The following is a 27941-nucleotide window of genomic DNA, read 5'->3' on the forward strand; positions in this document are numbered from 1 at the left end:
GGGAAAGGGAAACAAGAGATATAGGAGAGATAGAAATGAGAGATATACAGAGTTCTGACTATATGAAGGAAGGTCATGACCGGAAACATCACCTATCCATGTTCTCCCAGAGAAGCTGCTGACCCACTGAGTTACTCCATTACTTTATGGGGTTTTTTGTAAACCAGTATCTGTCGTTCCTTGTGTCCTTTTTAATTCAGGCCTGTTGGACATCTTTGATTTTTTTGGCTCCTTTGTTGCTTTGTGGTTCCATGTCTCAAGCTCTGAAATTTCCTTTCTCAATCATCCCCATCTCTCTTTTTTGCTTATAGACTCTTCCATTCCTTTGACCTAATTTTTGGTCACTTATCTTAAAGTATCCATTGCGTACAATGGAGTTATGTCTGGGCTTAACGTCACTCCAATGATGTGCCTTGGGATGCAAAGATGCAATATGAATGGAGATAGCCTTTGTACCATTGGCAAAACACAATGGCTTTTACAGCAGAAAGTGAGAGATCAAAAGCAGATACGCATTAGAGATTGGAATCACCAGTGAAAAATGCAGGATCTAATCTCACCATATACTTTAATTGGGATTTATAAAGCTATAACACAAATGACCTGGACTCAAAAGAATTTATATAGCTGCTTCAATTTTGAGGTTTGATAACATCTCATGCTTTGGTTTCTATTGCAGGCTGTAAATTCTAAATCAGACCTTTGTCTTGAATTGCATCATTCTAAAGCTAACGTCAGCATTTGTTTTTTGCCAGGAGGAGAATTAATGATGTAAGTTTATGGTAATTGGCAAAAGAAACAGGAAGGAAATTAGGAGAATGCTTTTCTAACTGGGGGAATTGTGATCTGAAATAGTAAAAGTGGCTGAAGCAGATTCAATTGCAACTCTTAAGGGAGTTGGGTAACTACTCAGAGAAAATAATAATGCACTGCCAGGGATTGAGTAAAGGAGAGGCGAGGCCAATTGACAGCACTTCCCAAGAGCCAGGACCAGCATCTTTCTGGGCTGTTGTGGTTCTGAAGGAGTAATATATATTTCACAAGGCAGAAATGCCTTCTCCTGCATACTTATTTTTATTTCAGAATGGAACTTAAGCATTTGGGTGAAAAGGTCAGCAGAGCCCCTCACTGTGATTATGATACAACCAAGTAATAATGTGCCCAAGGTTGAGATTCTAGTGCATGCAGACAAAGTTCTCAACGGTGTTGGTTACATCGGGTTTCAGCTCGGAAATAAAAGGCAATCAATGCTTAGTGAGAACTCCAATCAACATCATTTTATGAAGATGACAGGTTAATTTTTCCTTTACACTTCTTAGAAACTCTCGCAGATGATTGCCTGACTTTCTAGTATGCAAACCATCGTGAGGTGACATTGTAACACGGTGAGCTGTTTCTCCAGACTTCCTGCTGATTATTTGTGTTCAGGAAAGGCCTTGAGTGACTGCATGTGGAAAATACTGGTAATGGGTGTCTGGAGTTTAATTAGAAGAAATTATTCTGCATGACGTGTCTACAATGGGTCAGTGGATAGCAAGCACTCTTTTGTGTGTTTATAGGTACTAGTGCCACTCTGGGCATTTGAACACACAATCTATGCTTTATTAGAGTCATGGAATATGGGAACTGTTCTTTGATCCATTATGTACACACCGATCATCTTTTACACTAAACCCTTTTTTTTATTGTTCCCACATTCTTATCTTGATTCTGATCTTATAGAGGTGTACAAAATCATGATACGATACGATATAACTTTATTCATCCCCGGAGGGAAATTGGTCTGCTGACAGTCACAACACACAAGGTACACAAAAACTTGAAATTAAAAGTGAAAACTATAAAGAAAAAGACAAGCCACTGTTGGCTGGCTACCGTGTGCACAGCGCCTTCACCGGAACAAATGAACAAACGAACAAACAAACACAGACTTATCCCCTGGGCAGAGGATTCTAAACTAGAGTGCGTTCCCCCACACCGGATCCCCCTTTGTTCACCCACTGTCCCTCACGGCGGTCCCACCATGCTGGGTCCCCATTATCTTCCCCTCCCCCTTCATGCTCATCGACCGCGAGGCACCCGCTGCCGCCCCCGTCTCTTGCTGCAACCGCTGAGGCTCCCATCACCGCCACCGTTGAGACTCCTTCATCCCAGACAGGCCTTGCCGCCAGGCTTCTCCTCAGTAGGCCTGTGGGGTGAGTCGGGCCTACTGGAACGAGTTCCTGTCTCCGGTCGTTAGCGCCGCAGTTGTTCGGTGGGTGGATCGGGCCCACGTGGCTCTTCGGGACACTCCCGCCGCGCGCACGGCTCCACTATGAGAGGATTAGGTCGGGTAGACTCTCAGAATATTTTGCAAAGAGTAGAGGAATTGAGAACCAGAGGACATAGGTTTGTGAGGAGCGGAAACATTTAATAGGAATCTTTTTCCCACAGAGAGTGGTGGAAGTATGGAATGAGCCATTGGATGAGGTAGTTGAGGCAGGTAATATTGTGATGTTTAAGAAACATTTGGACAGGTACATGGATAAGACAGGTTTAGAGGGATATGGGCCAAATGCAGGCAGGTGGGAATAGTACAGATGGGACGTGTGGGTCAGTGTGGGCAAGTTGGGCCGAAGAGCTGGTTTCCATGCTGTGAGACTCTGTGACTCTATTCCCATTAATTCCCCTCCATTCACCCACATAAGGGGCAATTTGCAGTGGCCAATCTCTTTGGGATATGGAAGGGAACCAGGGGACCAGAGGAGATCCATATGGTCACTAGGAGAACATGCAAACTTCATACAGAGAACACCAGGGGTCAAGGCTAAATCTAGGTCCCTGGAGCTGTGAGGCAGCAGCTCATCCCCTGTGCTACCTCTGAGTGCAGTGCAGAGGGAGAACTGTAGTGTCGGAAATGTTGTCTTTTGAAGATAAGCCACACCAAGGCCCACAGTGACCACTCGGGAGATTAATGCTCCCATGCACTGTTTTTAAGAGCAGAAGGGGAAATATTCTGCTCTTGGACAATCTCTTAATATATTTAATAGAGGCCATTATTATATTGCTGTTTGTGGGAACTTGCTTTGTGCAAATTGGCAGCCGTATTTCCTGCATTATACTTGACTACATTCATTGCATCATCTCCAGAGCAATAGGGAGTGGGTAGGGCTTAAATCATCTGGGTATCATCTGTTTGTCTTTTTTTCAATTATAATCATTAGTTTTACAGGTGTCAGAGGTTATGGGGAGAATGGGGTTAAGAGGGGAAGATAGATCAGCCATGATTGAATGGCAGAGTAGACGATGGGCCGAATGGCCTAATTCTGTTCCTATCACTTACAAACATGAAAATTAGGCAATTTGTTATTTTGAAAAAAAATGCATAAGCAAATTGCAACAAAATTGTGAAGAACAATAAATACCTGCTAATGCAATCTCTCCCACCCTCTCTGGCGAAACCTCCTTCCCTACTATCCCCTCTGCCTCCTGCTCTCCCCATTTTCCCTTCTTCATTTTTACCTTCCACTTGCCCCACCATCAGCCCCTCTTTCTCTCTCCTCCCACTTCCACTTTATTCACTCCTTAAACACGAGGGAACCAATTACATGGCAAAAATTATGACTTTTTAAAAATATATATTTTGGCTGCCTCTATTAAGGCCCCAGTTTGCCGATGGTTATAGATTAATCATTACCTAAACGATCTCGTAAATCTTGGATTGGTGGCTTTGGAGACATAGGTACTTTCTCAGAAAGGGGCAGGCAGTTGGATTTTAACCGGAGCGTGTGTGCATTTAAATCCAGTTTGCTTGTGCGATCCACTTAACGTAGCAGCCAGTTTTAATCAATGGATGTCGATGAATGCTGTCTTGGGAGGATCTGTTGTTGAATATAAAAGGTAACTGAGAAGGTGAAATTAATCCAATGGAAAAGGCGGGAATGATGGTGCTCCTGTTGGTGTAAGAAAATAACTGCAGATGCTGGTACAAATCGAAGGTATTTATTCACAAAATGCTGGAGTAACTCAGCAGGTCAGGCAGCATCTCAGGAGAGAAGGCTCCTGTTGATCAATGGCTTGGGTTAGGGAGAGGGTGGTGGGGCTATAACTACATTAATCTCTCCTCAATGGGTTTTTATTATGAGTAGCTGCAGTGTCTTCATGCCATAGGATTAACCTTTGGACTCTCTGAATGTTAAAGACTTTGGCCTGAAAGCAGAATTTGTGAATATGTTTAGTACTTTTCATTCCGTTTACAATGGATCCTGACAGGGTTATGCATGACCAAGGTCAGGAGTGATTTGCAAATTTGATTTGAACATAATGTTGAACACATTTGCCCCACCCCGTTTGTTCAGGTTTAAATTGACTGAGAAATGGTGCAAAGATGAATTCCTTGTAAATATGATACTGTAAACTTTAGCTATTTCAGATGTTCCTAAACCTCAATGAAATGTAAAGTGGCAGGAATTTTTTTCTGTGAACAAAACCCGAGTCCAGGAAGTTTTTGGTTGTTGATCATCTCTAGGGCTTCTCTCGGGCTTCTACAACTGTGGCTGCAAGAGCAGGTCAGAGCTGGCCATCCTGAGCAAATCGCACACTTCCCGAATCCCAAAATAAATTCCACTGTCCAGAAGGCTCAAGACGGGAGAACGATCTGATACCCTGTGCTTGCCTGGGTGCAGGTACACGGAACAACTCTTGAGAAGATTAAATCCATCCAGGATAAAGCAAGCCCACTTCATTGGCATCCCATATATAGTGCAAACATTCATTTCCCCCAATGTAAGTGCACAGTAGGAGTGGTATGAAGCATTTATAATATATATATAGCAGGTACTCACCAAGGCTACACAGACAGTACCTTCCACACTCTCTAACGCCTAAAAATACAGGGATACGTGTCACTGAGGAACATCATTATTTCTTCGTTCCGTTCCTGGTCTCATACAATCTGACTTGGTAATACAATATTCTTTCATCCTCTCTGGGTATCGGTACTGGGGAACACCTTCACCAGAAGGATGGCAATGGTTCAACAAGGTAGCTCATCATTACCTTCTCAAGGATATTCGGGATGGGCAATTAATGCTGATTGTGAACACTCGCATCTGAAGGTTATTTGTCTCATCTACAGATTGAATAAGAACCCGACACAAGAGGAGAATCTTTTTCTTTACTTGGATGACTCGTTATGATTTGCTATGCACTGTGTAAAAGTATGCACTGCTGGCTTTCAAAGGGAGGTTGGATACATTCTTGAAATGGAGAAACTTTAGGGAAGGCTTTAGGCTATAGGGAAGGAGGAGTGCGTGAGGTTAATTGGAATGTTCTATCAAGAGACAAGCAGAGACACAGACTAGTGGAGGGTGGAAGTGCCAGTGATGAGGCGCTGAGCATTTTTTTAGGGCTTGGGGAAGCAGAAGAGTTGCAGTGCTGATAAGGCAAATGGAATTAGAAATCAGCACTCCTGATTTGGGTTTAACCCTCACATAGACTGGAACAGAATATTAGTGTTTGAATCGGCCTCACCAGTCTGAATAGCTGTGCAGTCAGCAGAGTTCAAATTGAGCCATGAAATTACTGTACTTATTAGGAATTAAAAAAAAAAAATTAATGGTGTATGCCAGTAAGATTCATTGACTAGTCCATGTAACGTCCAGGTAATGCCTGCTGCATCCCAAAATGTTAACTAACGCCTTTGGCCTCCACAGATGATGCTTGACCCCTGAGTTTTCCAGCGTTCCATTTTTTGTTCCAGTATCCAGAGTCTATAGCCTCTTGTGTCTCCAGGTAATGCCTGCTGTTTTAAACCAGCCTGGTCAAACAAGCAGGGGAGCCATTAAGTGAATCAATGGACGACAAGTAATGGTCTCCACAGTTTACAGGATACATGATCCCACCAGTTAGTCGGGCTAATGATTACTTCAACTCACATAATTTTTGAGTGCAGCTATTTTTCATGAGCTGCAATCTGTTACTTGTTTTTCTTTTTACCCCCATCCTCCTCCTCTCTAAATCAAGGTCAAAGGAAGAGAGGGAAACCTCCTCTTCCACGGCATCTGTCACATCTTTCTCAGGAAGTCACAAGAAGCTCCATAGCCAGTGAAGTTCTCTGAAGAGGAGTCACTGTTGCAATGTTGGACACGCTGAGGACAAACTGCGCACCAGCAAAAACAATGTGAAGACGACCAGAATTTTTAGTTTAGTTTAGAGATACAGCATGGAAATAGGGCCTTTGGCCCACTGAGTCCATTCTAGCCATCGATCACATTGTGTCTCTGTGTGAAGTATTTAAAAATTGGGAGGTCGATGGTCGGCGGTCGGCGTGCTTAGTGAGCAAAGGGCTTATTTTCGTACTGTATCTCTGACTTTCTGATCAACTTCACATTGTTTTTGCTGGTGTGTACCGTGCACACCTTTATTCAAATATATATTTACATTACACACATGCATGAATGCACGCACGTTTATGCGCGCGCACACACACGCACATATAAATATACGCACACACGCACATGTATGCACAAACACATATATGCACACACATATACACACACATACGCGCACACATGTATATACACGCACACAGATATACACGCATATGCTCATATATATATGTGTGCGCACACATAGGTGGGGACACGCACGCACACACACATATATATGCACGCACACACACATACGCATATAAGTGCGCATGCACACATACGCGCGCACACACACATATAAGTGCACACGCACATAACGTGCGCGCACACATATACGCATATATATATATATATATATATATATATATATACATACACACGTGTGTGTACTGAAGAAGAGTCCCCAGCTCCTCTTCTGAATACGCCAGCTGATAGCTGAACATGGCCCTTTTTTTATAGCTCGTCTAAAACCGCCACTTTCAACAGGCATGTGCATGTGCATCCCCGGCATTGCCTCCAAGGAGACGCAATGATACAACAGCATCGCCCCTCACGTGGGCAGCGTTACCTTGGCACTGCCCCTCTGACAGCCACGTGCTCTGCCGGCATTGATCCATTGACGGACAAGCACGCCCTCCCTCGTTATGTTCTTCCAACAGTGGGCTCTGCCTCTCCAGCAGCAAGTGCCTGCTCTGCTGCTCCAGCTGCCCCTGAGATGGGGAAGAGCTCTCTGTGCCCTGCCCTGCGAAGTGGCAAGTGTGCCTGCGACAACGTTCTCTCCACAATCTCCTTTACCTGTGTTGCTCCCCGTCAGTATTGACTCTCCGACAGCGAGGCAGCCCCTCGGATCGCAGCCGGGATGCAAATGCTGGTTAAAGATGGTTCTGCGCTACCCGCAATTAAAGATCCCTCTTGAAAACTATTTGCTGACTCGGAAAAGAACGTGGTTTTGGAAAGATCTCTGCATCTCACCCAGGCTTTGCCTACCCCGCCCCCACTCTCCAGCAGCCTGGCATGGGTGAGATGCACAGATGGGCTCTGTGGTTTACAGGTGTCACACTTCAGCAGTTCAGCTGGTTTCAGGCCATTGCTTGTGATTATAACCGCGAGTAACAGTGATTAAAAATGTAGTGGTTTCCTCGGGTGCTGATGAGTTTCATGTTAATAATGAGATGCCCGTGAAGCACACATTTGGCACCTGGCAAACCCGCAGCCAGTGCCCTGGTGGATGAGGTGCGATCACAGCTGCTGTCAGAACTGCATGGCTGTGGGGGAAAAGAAAAGCAATTTTCTGAAAAGGAAGTTCGACTTGAAATGTAGTCGATTTCTGCATAATTCTTTTAATCAAACAGAACACAATCTGAGAAGGTGGGAAATTAGTAAAGTTAGATGTTAATGAAAAAAAAGCTGTAATCCATAATTGATTGCAAGTTAATATGCAGCATTAGATGGGAATCACGTCATTTAAAGTAATGGTTTTGCTGGAAAATAAACTAGATTTGATAAATTAATTGAATATAATGTATTGATTTTCTGTTTTGTTCTAAGAATGTTTTTCTCTTGTGAGCAGTGAATAATGTTGGAATATTATTGAGCCTCCTGCTCAATGTGAGCATTTCTGTGGGTTGTACACTTCATTCTGCCAGTTCACTGCACAGACTAGCATTGAAAAGTTTAAGTTAACCACGGGAACGACTTTGCTCAAAGTAAGACAACCTCAGATTTGTTATTAATCATTGAGGTTTTGTTAAACTTGTGTTGAACTTTGGTTAGACCACACGGGCAGTACAGTGGACCGCCCTGCCTGTGATATAAAGGGCATAGACATGGGAGAAAGTGTGAACAGGCATCCGAATGATGCAGGAACTGAGAAGAGATTGAATCAAAACTCAATGCGTCTGATGTTGGACTCTTCAAACGAAAAGAATGAGAGGTGTCCTGACGGACGACTTCAAAACTTGTGGGGCATGCAAAAGGTAGCCACGAAAAATCCAGTAGGGAATTCAAAAGAAACATCATTACCAGAACTTGGCAATAACTCTCGAGTGGAAATGGGAAGGCAAAAAGCAGCAATGCATTTAAGGCAAAGGAAGATAAACACAGAAAGGAGGAAGACAGTGAACTGTTGTGAGGGATGGACGAAGTTGGAAGGCAGGCTTGAACGCCTGTCCCCATGTTGTAAATGCAATGGTCTCAACATTTTGTAGCGTGTGCTTTTTTTTTCAATGCTGCACAAATGAAAATGATTTTCCTGATGTGCATGTAACAATGATAATATCTCCAGAAGTGGAGTCACATTCGCATGAGTGTTGTAAAACTAATCCATGTGAGTCCTCTCCTCTCTCGACCTTCAGTTCGTAGCCATGACTTGCTCATTTCAGATTGACCCAATGATTAGAAATTGGTGGTTGATGTGGCTGTCGAGTGTGTCCCCCTCTCCCTCTCGCTGGGATTCTTGTGTCATCTGATTTCGCTAGCAAACCTGATGCATGTCCTGAATTTCACACTTGATTACTGACCTGAGAATATTGATAGGCGATCCATCCAATGTTAAAAGGGCCACTTGTCAGCTCTTTTAGAATACAATTTCATTTTGACCTTAGAATAATAGACCCGCGTACTTGAAAATAAACAGATGGAAAAAAAACACTTGCTTAAAAATACAGTTCATGTTAGTGCTGCACTTAAAACTAAATAGCTGCAAAAGTTATTGGAAGGAAATATTTTTGCAGAAACTTGAGAATACCATGTTGCGTATTTTAGGATTCTGGAGCTGATGACATTTGAGAGGAGACGTGTTTAAACCAGTCAACATCCAAAGCCCTTCTCGGTCGCCAGTTCCACTGGGCAGCTGGATTTCTGTGATTCGCTCAAGGAACATCTGCAAGGTTTGATTTTTATTTTTACTTTTCTTCCCTCCTTTCTCCGTGAATCAGGTTTTTGCAAATGGTCTATAAACGCTCTCTGCGGCTTGTGATGCCATCTCTCCAGGATTGCCATGTGTGAGATTAATCTCTGGGCACTGTTGGGGGGGGGGGGGGAAGGATAGGGAGGAGGTGTGTGCAATTATGTTGTTTTCTTTTCATTTTCCCTGAACTCTGGTTTATTAGTTCCAAATGAATTGGATGTGGGATTAAAGAATCTGTGAAGTATTGACCAATTCGGCAATGAACTATTGGTGGGGGTAATGTGAACAAGGATGGAAGGTCATTGGGAACATGTCCAACTTCGGTTTGCGGTTCCAGTGTGGTTTGAAACTTAAGAATTTTGTGCCTTTCAACAAACTTGTGTCTTATTCTTCTGAAGTCAAGAGAGTGCAGCTTTGTGTAGGAAGGAATTGCAGATAGACACAAAATGTTGGAATAACTCAGCGGGACAGGCAGCATCTCTGGAGAGAAGGATTAGGTGACGTTTTCTGGTCGAGGCCCTTCTTCAGAGTGCAACTCTAGTTCTCTTAACTATGTGACAAATCCTCCATCCCAGGGATCAATCCCAGCGGTTAACCTCCGCTGCAATTCCTCAGTCACGTGTCCCCCTCCTTACATAGAACGATGTAAGACATGGTTGCTTCCAGGCCATGTGTAATCGAGGATGATGCTTCTACTCAAATCCTCCAGCAATAATGGCCGATGTGCTGTTTGACTTCCTGATTGCTTTCTGTCTTTGCCTTCTAACTTTTGTGAATTTGTGTAGATGAACATTAACACCTTTCAATCGCTGACCCTTTCTTTTAAAAAGCATCCTACTATTTTGAACACTATGTTGGATCTGTTGCTTCCTTGCCTATTCACGTAGCCTGGCTCCAACCACTTTCTTTACTGCATCCTTCGCGCTGATCGTATGATTACCCAGTATTGTACATACAAGCTTGGATATATTACAGAAACAAGGAACTGCAGATGCTACAATATATACAAAAAAAGAAACAAAGTGGTGGCAGAGCTATTCACCACTAGAGAATATGGATAGGTGGCCCTCCTCTGGTCTAAAGGGTTCCGATACGAAACATCACCTAGCTATGTTCTCCAGGGGTGCTGCTTGACCCGTTGAGTTAATCCAGCACCTTTGTGTCTCATTTTAAATATATATATTAATCAAGAATGAGACTCACTTCAGTCATTCCCACTTCACCCCTCTTCCATCAGACAAGAGGTACAGAAGTGTGAAAATGCATGGCTCCAGATTCAGTGTCAGTTTCTTCCCAGCAGTTATCAGGCAACTGAACCATCCTATCAACAACCAGAGAGAGGTCCTGTGCTATTATCTACCCCACTGGAGACCCTCCAACTATATTTAATCTGACTTTTCTGGAATTTATCTTGCATTAAACGTTATTCCCTTTATCATGTACATCGTGGATGGCTTCATTGTAATCATATATAGTCTTTCCGCTGATTGGTTAGCACACGACAAAGGCTTTTCACTCAGTTCACATGAGGGTGGCAATGGTGGCACAGCGGTGGAGTTGCTGCCTTACAGCACTTGCAGCGCTGGAGACCCGGGTTCGATCCCGGCTACGGGTGCTGTCTGTACGGAGTTTGAACGTTCTCCCCGTGACCTGCGTGGGTTTTCTCCCAGATCTTCGGTTTCCTCCCACACTCCAAAGACGTACAGGTATATGTGTAAAAAATTGGTGTATGTATAAAAAATGTGTCGCTAGTGTGTGTAGGATAGTGTTAATGTTTGGGGATCGCTGGTCGGTGCGGACTCGGTGTGCCGAAGGGCCCATTTCTGCGCTGTATCTTTAAAACTAAAAACTGAAAGAAAACTAAAACATGACAATGAATTAAACTATAAGTAATATGATACATATTACACTTGATTCCCTCAGTCAAATCATTGATGTAGATTATGAATCATTTAATTTGGAGATACTGTGCAGAAACAGGCCCGACGCCCCACCAAGTCCACGCCGACCAGCCAACCCCACACACTAGCACTATCCTACACACTAGGAACAATTTACAATCTTTACCGAGGCCCAATTAACCTACAAACCTGTATGTCTTTGGAGCGTAGGAGGAAAGTGGAGCACCTGGGGAAGACCAACTTGGTCACGGGGAGAACGTACGAACTCCGTACAGACAGCACCAGTAGTCAGGATCGAACCCGGGTCTATGGCAGCAACTCTACCGCTGCGCCACCCTGCTGTCTACAAAGTAGCTGGTGCCCCAGCACCATTCCTGAATCATACCCCACTGATCACAGCTTCCTGATCTGAAAATGACATGTTTCCCACTATGTTTTCATTCCGTTAACCAGTCCTCGATTCGTGCCAGTATATTCCCCAAATATGGTGATACAAGACATTGCGGATGCTGGGGTCTGGAATAAAGATGAACTGCTGAGCTCCTCCAGCAGTTTGTTTTTGTTTTATTTCCTCGATACCTTACAAACATGTTTCTGAAATTTGAAGTAAATGACAGCAAAGATTAGATGTGGATTACAGTTTTCATTGTGGTATCAAGTTCTTTTGGCAAAAAAAATGTGTATTTTGGCAGAGCTCCCATGGAGTCATGTTACAGCAGGCTGATTGTGGGCAGGAGTGCTGATTGATGTATCCTGCCCAGGGGCACACGGTACCCCAGCAGGGAAAGAGGCCATTCGGCCATCGAGCCCATGCCAGAACCTTGGGAAGAGCTCCTCATTCAGCCTTTCATCCCTGCATTCTCACCACATCCCTGTATGATCGCCCTTCAAATATTCATCCAATTCCCTTGCAAAAGTTGCTGTCGAATCTATTTCCTTCAACCTTACAGGTACACTTTACAGATCTCGTCAACAAGCTCCGAGTAAAGAAAGCATTTGTTAGATAGAAACATAGAAAATAGGTGCAGGAGTAGGCCATTCGGCCCTTCGAGCCTGCACCGCCATTCAATATGATCATGGCTGATCATCCAGCTCAGTAGCCTGTACCTGCCTTCTCTCCATACCCCCTGATCCCTTTAGCAAAAAGGGCCACATCTAACTCCCTCTTAAATATAGCCAATTAACTGGCCTCAACTACCTTCTATGGCAGAGAATTCCACAGACTCACCACTCTCTGTGTGAAGAAATGTTTTCTCATCTCGGTCCTAAAAGACCCCCCTTATCCTTAAGCTGTGACCCCTGGTTCTGGACTCCCCTAACATCGGGAACAATCTTCCCGCATCTAGCCTCTCCAACCCCTTAAGAATTTTATATGTTTCTATAAGATCCCCCCTCAGTCTTCTAAATTCCAGCGAGTACAAGCCCAGTCTATCCAGTCTTTCCTCATATGCAAGTCCCGCCATCCCAGGGATCAATCTGGTGAACCTTCTCTGTACTCCCTCTAAGGCAAGAACGTCTTTCCTCAGGTTCGGAGACCAAAACTGCACACAATACTCCAGGTGTTAACCTTATGGAATTCAATGTTTGAATGTTCTAATCCTAATTCTTTTGCCATTTAACTTAAGATGCCTGTTCTGTTTTTAATGTATAAAATAACTCGTATCCGAAGTGTATGGTTTAATCTAAGATGCAGAGTGTGAAGTCATGAAATGTAAGCCAGGGTTGACAAATTCTTTGAATCGAGTGATTGATTGGATGTTTAACCGGAATGCGATGTATCCATTCTCTCACCAGCCCTCTTTTGCCAATTTCCTCTCCCAGCCACCGCTTAATAGTTCTGCTCTGTTCATTCCCTCTGGCCTGCTCTATCTCTCGAGCTGTTTCTTGCCCGCTCCTCATCAGCTACTCTGTTCCTGCATTTTCACCAGCCCTGCTCTCCCACACCTGCGGCCTGTTGCTGCTGATCTGCATCTGAACTTGTACACACAGGCTGGATTCTGCTGTTGAATTCCTTCCATAAAGCATCATCTTTTTTTCCTGTTACGACACGCGTGGCTCAAAGACCTTGAGAGTCATTTTGCCTTATTTTCATGAGATAGAGAGATTTGTTGTTGAAATTGTGAACCACTCAGAATAGTCCTGCAGACTTCCAAACCCTGTTCATTTCTAGTGACTTTCTGTGTTGTGGGCGTGGGACTCCTGTGATGCTCTGGCAACTTCTGAGCTTCATTTGTCATGATGGGTGATGTCTTGACAAGTTGACGCATTGTGAAGGAAGTTGCAATTTGTCATGTCCTGTAACGTGATCGCCCAAAGGGGAGAGGCCAAGTCTCCTACTGTTTGCTTTGACGAACCAACCCTATTTGAGATCTGGAATCCAGGATTTATTGGCCATTTCCAGCTGTTCCCAGCACCAAACGCTTTGTGGATCTATTGCGCCATTTAGGCAAGGAAACTGGACCCGGTCAGGGAGCCACAGTGGAGATTACTCCCATGGCAACTGCCTCCTTGAATCTGAATTAAATGTAGCTAAGTTTAATTGTCTGCCATTGGCACTTATTGCGACGGTGTTGCGCCAACTGCGGCCGCACGGGGAAGAACTCGCCGCAGAGCCTGCAGCGGAATTCTTGCTCGCCGGTGTGCAAGCGCCAGTGTTGCAGCAGCGTCGAAGCTGCATGCCTTGCACTGGAAGGGCCAGTCGCCGGTGTGCCTGTGTCGTGCCTCGCCAAATTCGAGGAGTGGCCGACACCTCGCATTGAACAGCAGCTCGACCGTATGCATGCGCAGGTGGCCCGGCAGCTGGGCGGGAGTCCAACCGCACAACCCTGTGGCTTTTTCCCCATTGCCCGGGACGGCGGACAGGCCAGGCTAAAACTCCAGAGGACTCCCTCTTCCCCGTCGCGACGCCTGGAAAACAAAGGCAACAATCACACTCCTTCCTCATCATCTTTTTTCCTATTTGGACACAAGATATATAAGCTTGCAATCACTTATCACCAGATTCAAGAGCCGTTTCTTCCCCGCTGTTATCAGCCGGCGAGAATGTTTAGCACTTGTGACCTATGACGGTCAAGATACTGAACTCTCTTATTGTAGACAAAAGAATGAGGAAGTTGCAAAATGCAGAGTGGGAAGAACATGCACAGGATGTCATTTATCTGTGTTAAGCTGCGATAACAGTTTTTCCCCTCTCCATAAGGACTAGGAACCATGGTGGACAGCTCAACTGAGTCAATTAGGACCACATAGAAACATAAAAACATAGAAAATAGGTGCAGGAGGAGGCCATTCGGCCCTTCGAGCCAGCACTGCCATCCATTGTGATCATGGCTGATCTTCCCCAATCAATAGCCCCCTGCCTGCCTTCTCCCCATATCCCTTGATTCCACTAGCCCCTAGAGCTCTATCTAACTCTCTCTTAAATCCATCCAGTGATTTGGCTTCCACTGCCCTCTGTGGCAGAGAATTCCACAAATTCACAACTCTCTGGGTGAAAAAGTTTCTTCTCGCCTAGTTTTAAATGGCCTCCCCTTTAAGACTGTGGCCCCCGGTTCTGGACTCACCCAACATTGGGAACATTTTTCCTGCATCTAGCTTGTCCAGACCTTTTATAATTTTATATGTTTCTATAAGATCCCCTCTCATCCTTCTAAACTCCAGTGAATACAAGCCTAGATACAATCCTGAGACATTACTTCAAACCTCCCCACATTACATTATCTGCTAACGTCACTGAGGTTAACAGAGATGAATCGCCATACCCAGCTCTGTATCAGAAAGCGTTAGGTTCCATTCCCACTTGAACACTAAACCTAAACTGACCTTCCATCACAGTACAGAGGGTGAACTATAATGCAGAGGTGATTCAGATGATACTTTAAACCCAAGCACCCTCTTCTTTCTCAGATAGATGTTGAAGATCCCTTGGCACCAATTAATTGTTAACACTGGCACCCTGGCCAATGCTTATTCCATTATACATTGACTTTGAGGAACACTTCAAGAAATTTATAGTATTACTGGTCCAGGGTGCTTGCTGTACCTCAAAGTGTTTCTTCCATTGATGATTCTTTAAAAACTATTGGCTGTAAAACACAACGTAAACGCAAGTATCTCTTTCCCACTGAGCCCACATCAACCAGCAATCACCGCACACTAACACTATCCACCCACTAGGGACAATTTACAAATATACCAAGCCAATTAACCTACAAACCTAGGTTTATACATCTTTGGGGTATGGGAGGAAACTGGAGATCCTGGAGAAAACCCATGCCGGTCAAGGGGAGAGCATACAAACTCCAGACAGTCAGCAGCCTTGTTCAGGGTCAAACCCGGGCTTCTGGCACTGTACGGCAGCAACTCTGATCCACCATGCCGCCCTGATGCCTTGCTCTTCCATTCCTTCATGTTCACTCCTTTTATCTCCTCTGTTCAACTTACTTTGGCTGCGTGGGTCGACTTGCTGTCCTCACCATCTTTTATCAATCAGTTTCTTGGGGAAATGTCCTTGAAAAGTAATAATTACTTTATCCTCTGGTGAAACTGACCTGTGTTCCATGTATGTAATAATTAGACAGCTTTCAAATAATGGAAGGCTTTGGGATTAGACCTGAAGCCAAACAGATTGTGTCTCCTGTGGTTACGAAACATAAGAAAGCAAAATGCCAGGTTTGCAGGGTTGGTTCAATGTCAATGGGACATGAGGTTAGAATTACTTGAAACCTCCTTATGATCCAGACCAGACTCTTTACAATCTCCCCCATGACCCATTGTACATGAGTGAAGAAACTCCTGTATACAGACAAGTTGTATAGCAAGTTTAACGTTACTGCATGCACAGTAATTTTGAAGTTTTAATGAGATGTATCAAAGATATAGAAATTCATTCGGTGACACTAAACACACAATGCTCAGTCTGGATTTTGCACTTCATTTGCAGAATCAGCAGTCCCTAATTTTGTAAACAAAATCCTGCAGCTAACAAGGGCAGCACAGTGGCATAGCGGTAGAACTGCTGCCTCAGAGTACCAGGTTCCAGCCTGTCCTTGGGTTATGTCTGTGTGGAGTTTGCCCTTTCTCTCTGTGACTGCATCGGTTTCTTCCCAGGTCTCTAGTTTCCTCCCACATCCCAAAGAGGTGTGTGTGGGTTAATTGGCCTCTGTAAATTGCCCCTAGTTTGCAGTGGGATCAGGTGATCAATGGTCAGCGTTGACTCAGTGGGCCAAAGGGCCTGTTTCCACGCTGCACTACTAAAACTAAGTCATTACATTGCTTGTTTGCTATATATGGCTGTGGATGATTTTCTACCCCAAAGCGTTTTGGCTAGTTGGACAGAGCAAAAACAGAGAGTGACCTCGCACACAAATAAGTTACCAAGAAATTAAACAAGGAATTCGGAGGAAACCTCTTTACCCAGGGAGTAGTGAGAATGTGGAACTTGAGACCACATGGGTTACTGGATGTGAATTGCAGAAGTGCATTTGAAGAGAGGAAATGTGGAGTTTTGCTGATAAGGGTCAGATGAGGAAGGACGACTGCACACAGGAAAAAACTGTCTACACTCACCTAGAGCGAATGTGCTTGAAGATCCTGTGAACAATCTTGGCATAAAAGTGGAGGAATGAACCCCATTGACCGTACTTGTGCCTTAATCAACATTGCCCTAAACTAATTATCCAGCCTGTAGTTTGTTGCTGTTTGTCCAAATGTCCTGTGTGTAAATTGAGTGGCATGTTTCCCACATTAACTCAATGCATTGCAAAAGTGCTTCTCTGCTGCAAACTGCTTTATGACCTTCTCAGATGAACAAAGATGCCATATGAATACAATTTCTTGAATTTATATTACAGTTGCCAGTCTCGACAGGAGGATGTCTTGTTTGCTGGCTTCATACACTCCAAGGGTGATCTGTTGTTGTTTCCTCTGTAAATGTGCTCTCTCAAGCACACTAATCGCTTTGAAAATATTAAACATAACTCCACTTGTTTGCAAATATTTAGAGCTTCATAGAGCTACCTCTTGACCCCTCTTCTCACCCTTTCAGGCACTTCTTAATATTTAGGAAGGATATTGAGTACAAAAGTTGGGGTATCATGTTGCAGCTGTACAAATCATTTTTGACATCGCACTTGGAGTACTGGGTGCAGTTCTGGTCACAAAGCTATAGGAAGGATGTCATTAAGTTGGAAAGGGGGCAGAAGCAATTCATCAGAATGTTACTGGGACTTGTGGGTTTGAGGTTTCGGGAGAAGCTGAATAAGCCGGAACTTTTTTTTGGAGTGTAGGAGGCTGAGGGGTGACCTTGTTGAAGTATGAAAAAATCACGAGGGGCAAAGATAAAGTGAATGCTCAGTCTTTTTCCCAGGATGGAGGATTCTCAAACTAGAGAGCATAGGCTTAAAGTGAAAAGGAAGAGATTTAAGTGGGATCTCAGGGGCAGACAGGCGGTAGTCATATCAGGAATGTGCTGCCAGAGGAATCTGTAAAAGCAGATCCAATTATGACTTTCAGAAGACATTCAGACATTCATAGATAGTTTAGTTTATTGTCACGTGTACTGAGGTACAGTGAAAAGCTTTTGTTGCATGCTAACCAGTCTGCGGAAAGGCTAGACATGATTACAATTGAGCCGTCAACAGTGTGCAGATACATGACAAAGGGAATAACGTTTAGTGCAAGATGAAGTCCAGTAAAGTATGGTTAAAGGCCTCCAAAGACAGGCAGGGTTTAAACGGATATGGGACTAGCCCCAAATGCCAACTTGTTTGGCATGGATAAGAGAGGAGGATGATGGCAAAGCTAACATCGCTGCTGGACAACGACTCCCACCCCATGCAGGACACTGTCACTGCACTGAAAAGCTCCTTCAGTGGCAGACTCATTCACCCCAAGTGCGTGAAGGAGAGATATAGGAGGTCCTTCCTTCCCGCTGCTGTGAGACTGCACAACCAGCACTGCTCCCAGCAGACAAGTCAACAGTAACAGCTAAGAACACACAGAAACCTGATGACAATTTATGTATCTTTTATTTATAATGAATGCTCTCTTGCTATCCACTTTGCTGCTGTAACACTGTAAATTTCCCCGGTGTGGGACGAATAAAGGAATATATTATTATTATTATTAAGGCCTATTTCCTAGATGTATTGCTGTATGACTATGATTCTATGACTCCATGATTACAGTGCCCAGGAATTAAGCTGCCTGTGAAGTCAAATCAAAACTGGTTTTAAAGCATTAGCATGCTATATCAGCCACTTGCCTGGATATGGTACTGGGCAATTAAAGTTAATAGGCAGCATTACTGTTAATTCAAGAAGCCTTATCAACAGGTTGCTTGCAGGTAGTCTGCTATTGACTGGGAAGCGGAGACCTGGGAGCTGGTTTTCCATGAAATTACAGTGCATGTAGTCAGGCACCAGACCCTTCTGTGTCAGGCTGTATACTTTGGGAGCTTTCAGTTGTTTCCATCCTTCGATAACCTAATGTCTATGAACACAATGCACTGATTGTGTGGTATAGTCACAATGATACAGCCACAGAAGGAGGCCATTCAGTTCATCTTGTGCATGCCACCAGCTGTTCTGGAGATTGATCCAATTAATCTCTCTCCCTTGTTTTTTTTCTCAGAGTTCTGTTTGAAGGTCGCCACTGGATCCATTTGCATTACCTTTTCAGGCATTGCATTCTAGCTCACCAACAATTCATGTATTTTTGTTTAAAAAAAACAAAACATTTCCACATTGCGTTTGGGTCTTTGGCTATCTGTGGCACCTGAGCAGATAGGGCGGCACGGTAGCGCAGCGGTAGAGTTGCTGCTTTACAGCGAATGCAGCGCCGGAGACTCAGGTTCGATCCTGACTACGGGTGCTGCACTGTAAGGAGTTTGTACGTTCTCCCCGTGACCTGCGTGGGTTTACTCCGAGATCTTCGGTTTCCTCCCACACTCCAAAGACGTACAGGTATGTAGGTTAATTGGCTGGGTAAAATGTAAAAAATTGTCCCTAGTGGGTGTAGGATAGTGTTAGTGTGCGGGGATCGCTGGGCGGCACGGACTTGGAGGGCCGAAAAGGCCTGTTTCCGGCTGTATATATATGATATGATATGATATGATATATCGTGGTGGGACTTGACTGCAATGGCAGGAAATAGTTTCTGGACCCTGGTGATCAGAGAATGTATCAGCAAAACAAGTTTCAAAGTCAATCAATGCTGGAAGTATTTTTAATTCAAAGCTTTGAGTTTGATGAAAACATACAGAATCAGAGGACAGATGAAGGTATCCAACATGCAGGATTACTAATGTTATTTCAAGAGTTCTGCCAATAGGTACCACCTGTACCTATGGGCGGCATAGTGGAGCAGGTTCTTGATTAGTAAAGGTGTCAAAGGTTACGGGGAGAAGGCAGAGCAGCTCTAGATAGTGGGCATTTCTCTGGAAAGAACTTGTTTAGTTTACTTTATAGTCACATGTACGGAGGTACAGTGAAAAGCTTTTGTTGTGTGCTAACCAATAAACAGAAAGACAATACAAGATTACAATTGAGCCATTCACAGTGTACAGATACATGATCAAGGGAATAACGTGAATAGTGTTTAGTGCAAGATAAAGCCAGTAAAGTCCAATCGTAGATAGTCCAAGGGTCTCCAGTGAGGTAATTAGCAGTTCAGGACTGCTCTCTGGTTGTGGTAGGATGGTTCAGTTGCCTGTTAACAGCTGGGAAGAAACTGTCCCTGAATTTGGAGGTGAGCGTTTTCACACTTTTGCCCGATGGGAGTGGGGAGAAGAGGGAGTGGCCAGGTTGTGACTCGCCCTTGATTATGCTGGTGGCGGATAGAAGTATATACAATGATGAGCGGCATAGATGGTGGGGACAGTCGGAACCCTTTTCCCAGGGTGGAGAAGGCATAGCTACAGGCTGAGTAGTGGAAAGTTTAATGGAGATGTGTGGCACAAGTTTATTTTACACAGAGAGTGGTACGATATGATACGATAAAACTTTATTCATTCCCGGAGGGAAATTGGTCTGCCGACAATCACCACACACAAGGTACACAAAAACTTGAAATTAAAAGTGAAAACAAAAAGAAAAAGGCAAGCGACTGCTGCCATGTGCACAACGCCTTCACTGGAACAAACAAACAAACACACATAGACCTATCCACTGCGCAGAGGATTCTAAACTAGAGACCCCCCCTCCCCATCAGACTGGGTCGCCCTTTGTTCTCCCACAATCCTCCCCACCAGACTGGGTCCCCCATTGTTCTCTCACAATCCCACACGGTGGTCCCCCCAGGCCAGGTCCCCATTGACTCCCCCTCAGTTTAACATAGCATCATGTTCGGCACAAACATTGTGGACTGAAGGTCCCATTCCTGTGCTGTACTTTTCTACATTCTATGTTCTGACTTATGGATAAATCTTCTCGTGGACAGTTCTCAGGAACAGAATGCTTGCGGATCAAGGGACTGCCTTCAGTTAGCTTGTTGGCTGATACCATCTGAGTAAATAAGTGGTTATTTGGATATGGATATGAAAATATAGGTGTGGCCCATGGACAAATGGTGAGGGAACATAATTTCATGTATATCCCGTGCATGTTCCCGGCTCTCCAAGGCGAACGTGGGCTGATATTTTAAAGCACATTCACTGCCTGGGACCTGTTCCATCCTGCCGCTTGGATGGGGAGAGGCTCTGTCAGATGACTTCATTGTCTGAGCACACATCTGACAGGTAAGTAAATGGACGGCTGGAACACCATGACAATCTGTCACTAGTCTAGACTTGCGACATCAACAAAATTAAACCGTGATTCAGAAAATAAACCATGCAATCATGGGGCAATCTTCCATTCAGCTTGCCAGCCCTCGTTGGATTAAATTGCAAATAATTCCAGTTTGCAGCCCTAGCCCGGCTGATGAACAAAGAAACCGATGTGAAGAATAACGGTGAAGTTAATCCAACTATGTGTGGGAAGGAACTGCAGATACTGGTTTAAACCGAAGATAGACACAAAAAGCTGGAATAACTCAGCGGGACATGCAGCATCTCTGGAGAGAAGGAACGTATCCTGGCTGATATCTGTCTCTCAACCAATGCCTCCAGAAGAGAAGTGATCAGTTCATATACCCTGTATTTGTTGAGGGGTGTGGTGTATGGATGCTGCCTTACACATCTCCTGCATACAGTGAAGATGCTGTGAATCGCATAGGCACACACTGCGGAGGTGAGAGGCACCACTTAAATGCAGAACTCTTTTATTAAGTAAGGTATAACTTGAGCATGGACCTTAGCAGTAAAATAGTGTGGCTGCCACTGATACAGTTCTATATAGCGTACTGATATAGAAAAAATTCAGAAGTAGTTTCATTCTTAATTATGTAGCTGAGGATTGACTGGGATAGGAACTTTTGAAATTCTTCACCAAAATGTAACTCTTTGCAATCTCTTATATTTTAGACCTGGTTTTGTTTCAATTACTAATTCCCCTGAACTTGGCTTGGCATGTGGGGACTAGCTGTGGCTAACACGAGATTAAAGATGGCATTAGATCACAGGGAAAGGCTAATAATATTGCTTAAAAGAGCAGTAATCCAGAAGGGTTGAGAACGTTTCACAGTGAAAAGGAGGACCAAGAAATTAATAAGGAAAAAACAAGCAGAATAGATGGTGTCGGTATGCAAAGTTAATAAACCTACCTGTCACGTAGCTGGTGAACGAAAGAGCAATGTTTAACTTTTGAGTGGTGTTGGTACACTGTACCAGTGTAAACCGTCACAACAATAAAGCACTTAACGTATGTAAAGGAAAAGGCAGATGGTCATACACCATGGAAACAGGCCCTTTGGCCCACTCATTCGCCATCAACAATGGCACTTATCTACACTAATCCCATAAAGATAAAACGTCAGCAAAATGTGGGCCCATTACAAACTAAGGGAGGAGTCATTATTGGAGAAATAAGGAAATGACTGAGAAATTGAACAAATATTTTGTATCCGTCTTTATGGAAGGAGGCATGGAAAACTCTCAAAGTTGACAGAGGCAATGATTTGTATCCAGGTCCAACGAAAAGAGCCCTAGTTGGGATACAGCTCGAATATTGTGTATGGGAGAGAGACACAAAAATCTGGAGTAACTCAGCGGGACTGGCAGCATCTCTGGAGAGAAGGAATGGGTGATGTTTCGGGTCAAGACCCTTCTTCAGACTTGACCAGAAACATCACCCATTCCTTCTCTCCAGAGATGTTGCCTGTCCCGCTGAGTTATTCCAGCTTTTTGTGTCTACAGTTTAAACCAGCATCTGCAGTTCCTTCAAACACATATTCTGTATGGGTCTGGACTCTCTAAGTAAAGAAGGATATACTCGCGATCGAGGGAGTGCAGGCAAGGTTCACCATACTGACTCCTGGGGTGGAAGGTGATTTATCCTGTGAGAGTAAGCAGGTTGGGCCCTACTCTCGAATTTCAAATGCTTATGGTGTTTCACAAGGCAGATGTACGGATGATGTTTATTCAGGAGGGTGGTTCTAGAACCAGCAGTTACAACCTCAAAATAATGAGTCAGCCAAACAGGATAGAGAGAGGAGAGATTTCTTCATGCAGATGGTAGTAAGTCTTTGAACTTCTACACCAAAGAGGATTATGGAGGCTTGGTCACTGAGTTTATCCAAGACTGATTGACCTTTAGGACAAGAAGGGAGCCAGGTGACAGGTTGGTCCCATGGCACTAACCTGAAAAGCAAAGGCATTGCCCTGTTGACCTGCATTCTGCCTAATATTTACCTAGCATTAAAAATCAATGACCTGGACTGTGACACCTGTTTGTTTCCTGCACTATAACAGTTAACAGTGGATTTTAATGCTTGGCGATTATAAGCATCAGCTCCAGCCCTGCACCACGTTAATTTTCACTCCACTCTCTGATTTAGAGTTTTATTGCCCTTGTAAAGCCTGAAACTGAAACCTCCACTTAGTATCATTACTACTGGTGCAATAGCAAGTCCCAAAACTTGTAAACACAGACGGAGGTTGAAGCTAATGAAAACTCTTCACACCATGGGTCTGCACCCTTCATTCTCAGGAAGGTTGTGAGTGTTGAAATAACAGCATTGGGGGGGAGGGGGGTGGGGGTGGGGGTGGGGGCAGGAGAGGCCCTTCAGCCCCTCCCCATCTATTTTGCTGTTGGAGCCGTTAAAGTTGATCTGGACTTTAACTGTTCACCCTTTGACTCTGTAAACTATTAATAGCTGTGCCTGAAACTACCAATCTGGGATCTGTACACTCTCAATAACGTGCCAAAATCTAACTGCTGGAACAACGTGGCGAATCGAGCAGCCCATGTGGAGGCAAAGGGAAGGCTGATCTTTTGGGTCGAGACCCTGCATCAGGACTGAGCATAGGGTGAAGACAGACGGTGCGTAGAAGCGAGAGGCTGTGGTGAGACGGAATATTGTAGGTGGTAGGTGGAATCAGATAAGCTAGCAAGGTGGTGGACAGATGGAGCCAGGAGAGGGAGGCGGAGTGTTAATAAGGCTCAGTAAAGGTGATGGGTGGAAATAGATAAGGGAATAAATTGGGCATCAGGGAACGAGGTGGGGGAGGGTAGAGGCTATAGTGGTTGGTGAAATTGGGTGAGCTATTTCCATCTGTATACAAGCCTCTGCTTCATCCTTCCCCACTTGACCATCTACCCATCATCCCCACCCCCCCTCCAATGTGGTGCCATCTATCACCACTGCTTTGGTCTCACCCCTTGCTCTCGCTTCTATATATGTACTGGCTATCTTCTTCCCTCTATACTCTCGATGCTTACAATGTTTTTTGTGGAATACAACTATTGCAAAAATTGAGGATGGGTAGCCTCTTTATGTTGAGTAGCCTCTTAATGCATAACCCTTTATGTTGCACAGGGGCCTGAGGATGTCTATGTTATTGTTATGCTGTCACAATCTGTACTGAGTCATCAATGAACAGCCTGTTTCCTGCTACCTTATACAACTATGCACCATTTGGTAAATGATGGGATAGAAACATAGAAACATAGAAAATAGGTGCAGGAGTAGGCCATTCGGCCCTTCGAGCCTGCACCGCCATTCAATATGATCATGGCTGATCATTCAGCTCAGTAGCCTGTACCTGCCTTCTCTCCATACCCCCTGATCCCTTTAGCAAAAAGGGCCACATCTAACTCCCTCTTAAATATAGCCAATGAACTGGCCTCAACTACCTTCTGTGGCAGAGAATTCCACAGACTCACCACTCTCTGTGTGAAGAAATGTTTTCTCATCTCGGTCCTAAAAGACTTCCCCCTTATCCTTAAGCTGTGACCCCTGGTTCTGGACTCCCCCAACATCGGGAACAATCTTCCCGCATCTAGCCTCTCCAACCCCTTAAGAATTTTATATGTTTCTATAAGATCCCCCCTCAGTCTTCTAAATTCCAGCGAGTACAAGCCCAGTCTATCTAGTCTTTCCTCATATGTAAGTCCCGCCATCCCAGGGATCAATCTGGTGAACCTTCTCTGTACTCCCTCTAAGGCAAGAACGTCTTTCCTCAGGTTAGGAGACCAAAACTGCACACAATACTCCAGGTGCGGTCTCACCAAGGCCCTGTACAACTGCAGCAGAACCTCCCTGCTCCTAAACTCAAATCCTGTTGCTATGAATGCCAACATACCATTCGCTTTCTTCACTGCCTGCTGCACCTGCATGCTTGCTTTCAATGACTGGTGCACCATGACACCCAGGTCACCTTGCATCTCCCCTTCTCCCAATCGGTCACCATTCAGGTAATACTCTGCTTTCCTGTTCTTGCCGCCAAAGTGGATAACCTCACATTTATCCACATTATATTGCATCTGCCATGCATTTGCCCACTCGCCTAATCTATCCAAGTCACTCTGCAGCCTCCTAGCATCTTCCTCGCAGCTAACACTGCCACCCAGCTTCGTGTCATCCGCAAACTTAGAGATGTTGCATTCAATTCCCTCGTCCAAATCATTAATATACACTGTAAATAACTGGGGTCCCAGCACTGAGCCTTGTGGTACCCCACTAGTCACTGCCTGCCATTTCGAAAAGGACCCGTTTATTCCTACTCTTTGCTTCCTGTCCGCCAACCAATTTTCTATCCACCTCAACACTGAACCCTCAATACCGTGTGCTTTAAGTTTGTACACCAATCTCCTATGTGGGACCTTGTCGAAGGCCTTCTGAAAGTCCAGATATAACACATCGACTGGTTCTCCCTTATCCACTCTACTAGTTACATCCTCGAAAAATTCTATAAGATTCGTCAGACATGATTTGCCTTTGGTAAATCCATGCTGACTTTGTCCGATGATTTCACCACTTTCCAAATGTAATGCTATCACATCTTTAATAACTGACTCTAGCATTTTCCCCACTACCGATGTTAGGCTAACTGGTCTATAATTCCCCGTTTTCTCTCTCCCTCCCTTTTTAAAAAGTGGGGTTACATTAGCTACCCTCCAGTCCTCAGGAACTATTCCAGAATCTAAAGAGTTTTGAAAAATTATCACTAATGCATCCACTATTTCTGAGGCTACTTCCTTAAGCACTCTGGGATGCAGCCTATCTGGCCCTGGGGATTTATCTGCCTTTAATCCATTTAATTTACCTAACACCACTTCCCGACTAACCTGGATTTCCCTCAGTTCCTCCATCTCTTTAGACCCCCGGTCCCCCGCTATTTCCGGCAGACGGTTTATGTCTTCCTTAGTGAAGACAGAACCAAAGTATTTGTTCAATTGGTCTGCCATCTCCTTGTTCCCTATGATCAATTCACCTGTTTCCGACTGCAAGGGACCTACATTTGCCTTAACTAATCTTTTTCTCTTGACATATCTATAAAAGCTTTTGCAGTCTGTTTTTATGTTCCTTGCCAGTTTTCCCTCATAATCTATTTTCCCTTTCCTAATTAAGCCCTTTGTCCTCCTCTGCTGGACTCTGAATTTCTCCCAGTCCTCTGGTATGCTACTTTTTCTGGCTAATCTGTATGCTTCATCTTTTGTTTTAATACTATCCTTGATTTCCCTTGTTAGCCACGGATGCACTACCTTTCCTGGTTTGTTCTTTTGCCAAACTGGGATGAACACTTGTTGTAGTTCATCCATGCGACCTTTAAATGCCTTCCATTGCATGTCCACCGTCAACTCTTTCAGCATCAATCGCCAGTCTATCTTGGACAATTCACGCCTCATACCCTCAAAGATACCTTTCTTTAAGTTCAGAACACTTGTTTCTGTATCGACTTTGTCACTCTCCATCCTAATGAAGAACTCTACCATATTATGATCACTCTTGCCCAAGGGGCCTCGCACAACAAGACTGCTAACTAACCCTTCCTCATTACTCAATACCCAGTCTAGAATGGCCTGTTCTCTCGTTGGTTCCTCGACATGTTGGTTTAGAAAACCATCTCTCAAACATTCCAAGAAATCCTCTTCCTCAGCACCCCTGCCAGTTTGGTTCACCCAATCTATATGTAGATTGAAGTCACCCATTATAACTGCTGCGCCTTTAGTGCATGCATTTCTAATTTCCTGCTTGATGCCATCCCCAACCTCCCTACTGCTGTTAGGTGGCCTGTACACAACTCCCACTAGCGTTTTCTGCCCCTTAGTGTTTCGTAGCTCTACCCATATCGATTCCACTTCCTCCAAGCTAATGTCCTTCCTTTCCACTGCTTTAATCTCCTCTCTAACCAGTAACGCTACCCCACCTCCTTTTCCTTTCTGTCTATCCCGCCTGAATATAGAATATCCCTGGATGTTGAGCTCCCAGCCTTGGTCACCCTGGAGCCATGTCTCCGTAATCCCAACTATATCATAATCATTAATAACTATCTGCACATTTAATTCATCCACCTTATTACGTATACTCCTTGCATTGAGACACAAAGCCGTCAGGCTTGTTTTTACAACTCTCTTACCCCTTGTACGATTATGTTGAAAAGTGGCCCTTTTTGATTTTTGCCCTGGATTTGTCTGCCTGCCACTTTTACTTTTCACCTTGCTACCTGTTGCTTCTACCCTCATTTTACACCCCTCTGTCTCTCTGCTCCAGCTCCCATCCCCCTGCCACATTAGTTTAAATCCTCCCCGACAGCACTAGCAAACACTCCCCCTAGGACATTGGTTCCATTCCAGCTCAGGTGCAGACCGTCCTGTTTGTACTGGTCCCACCTCTCCCAGAACTGGTTCCAATGTCCTAAAAATTTGAATCCCTCCCCCTTGCACCATTTTTCAAGCCACGTATTCATATGAAATATCCTCCTATTCCTATTCTGACTAGCACGTGGCACTGGTAGTAATCCAGAGATTATTACCTTTGAGGTCCTACTTTTTAGTTTATCTCCTAGCTCTCTAAATTCACCTTGTAGGACCTCATCCCGTTTTTTACCTAAATCGTTGGTGCCAACGTGCACCACGACAACTGGCTGCTCACCCTCCCCCTTCAGAATGTCCTGCAGCCGCTCAGAGATATCCCTGACCCTTGCACCAGGGAGGCAACATACCATCCTGGAGTCTCGTTTGCGGCCGCAGAAACGCCTATCTATTCCCCTTACAATTGAATCCCCTATCACTATAGCCCTTCCACTCTTTTTCCTCCCCTCTTTTGCCGCAGAGCCACCCACGGTGCCATGAACTTGGCTGCTGCTGCCTTCCCCTGATGAGCCATCTCCCCCAACAGTAT

General features: G+C 44.5%; 1 protein-coding gene across 3 annotated transcripts in view; it reads left to right on the forward strand.

The window, feature by feature from the left end:
* LOC144590791 (coronin-2A-like) overlaps nucleotides 1–27941 on the forward strand; it is a 118506-nt gene that overhangs the window by 35664 nt on the left and 54901 nt on the right. Inside the window, exon 2 of one of the 3 annotated variants that reach the window (XM_078395225.1) lies at nucleotides 9174–9298. The exons of 1 other annotated variant lie outside the window; for it this stretch is intronic. The gene's annotated coding sequence lies outside the window, so the exon portion shown is untranslated. Of the gene's footprint in view, nucleotides 1–9173; nucleotides 9299–23577; nucleotides 23639–27941 lie in introns of those variants that run through there. One more of the 3 variants, XM_078395226.1, reaches the window with a different exon arrangement.

This window comes from Rhinoraja longicauda, chromosome 3 (assembly GCF_053455715.1).
Source record: "Rhinoraja longicauda isolate Sanriku21f chromosome 3, sRhiLon1.1, whole genome shotgun sequence".
In the NCBI taxonomy this organism is placed as follows: domain Eukaryota; kingdom Metazoa; phylum Chordata; class Chondrichthyes; order Rajiformes; family Arhynchobatidae; genus Rhinoraja; species Rhinoraja longicauda.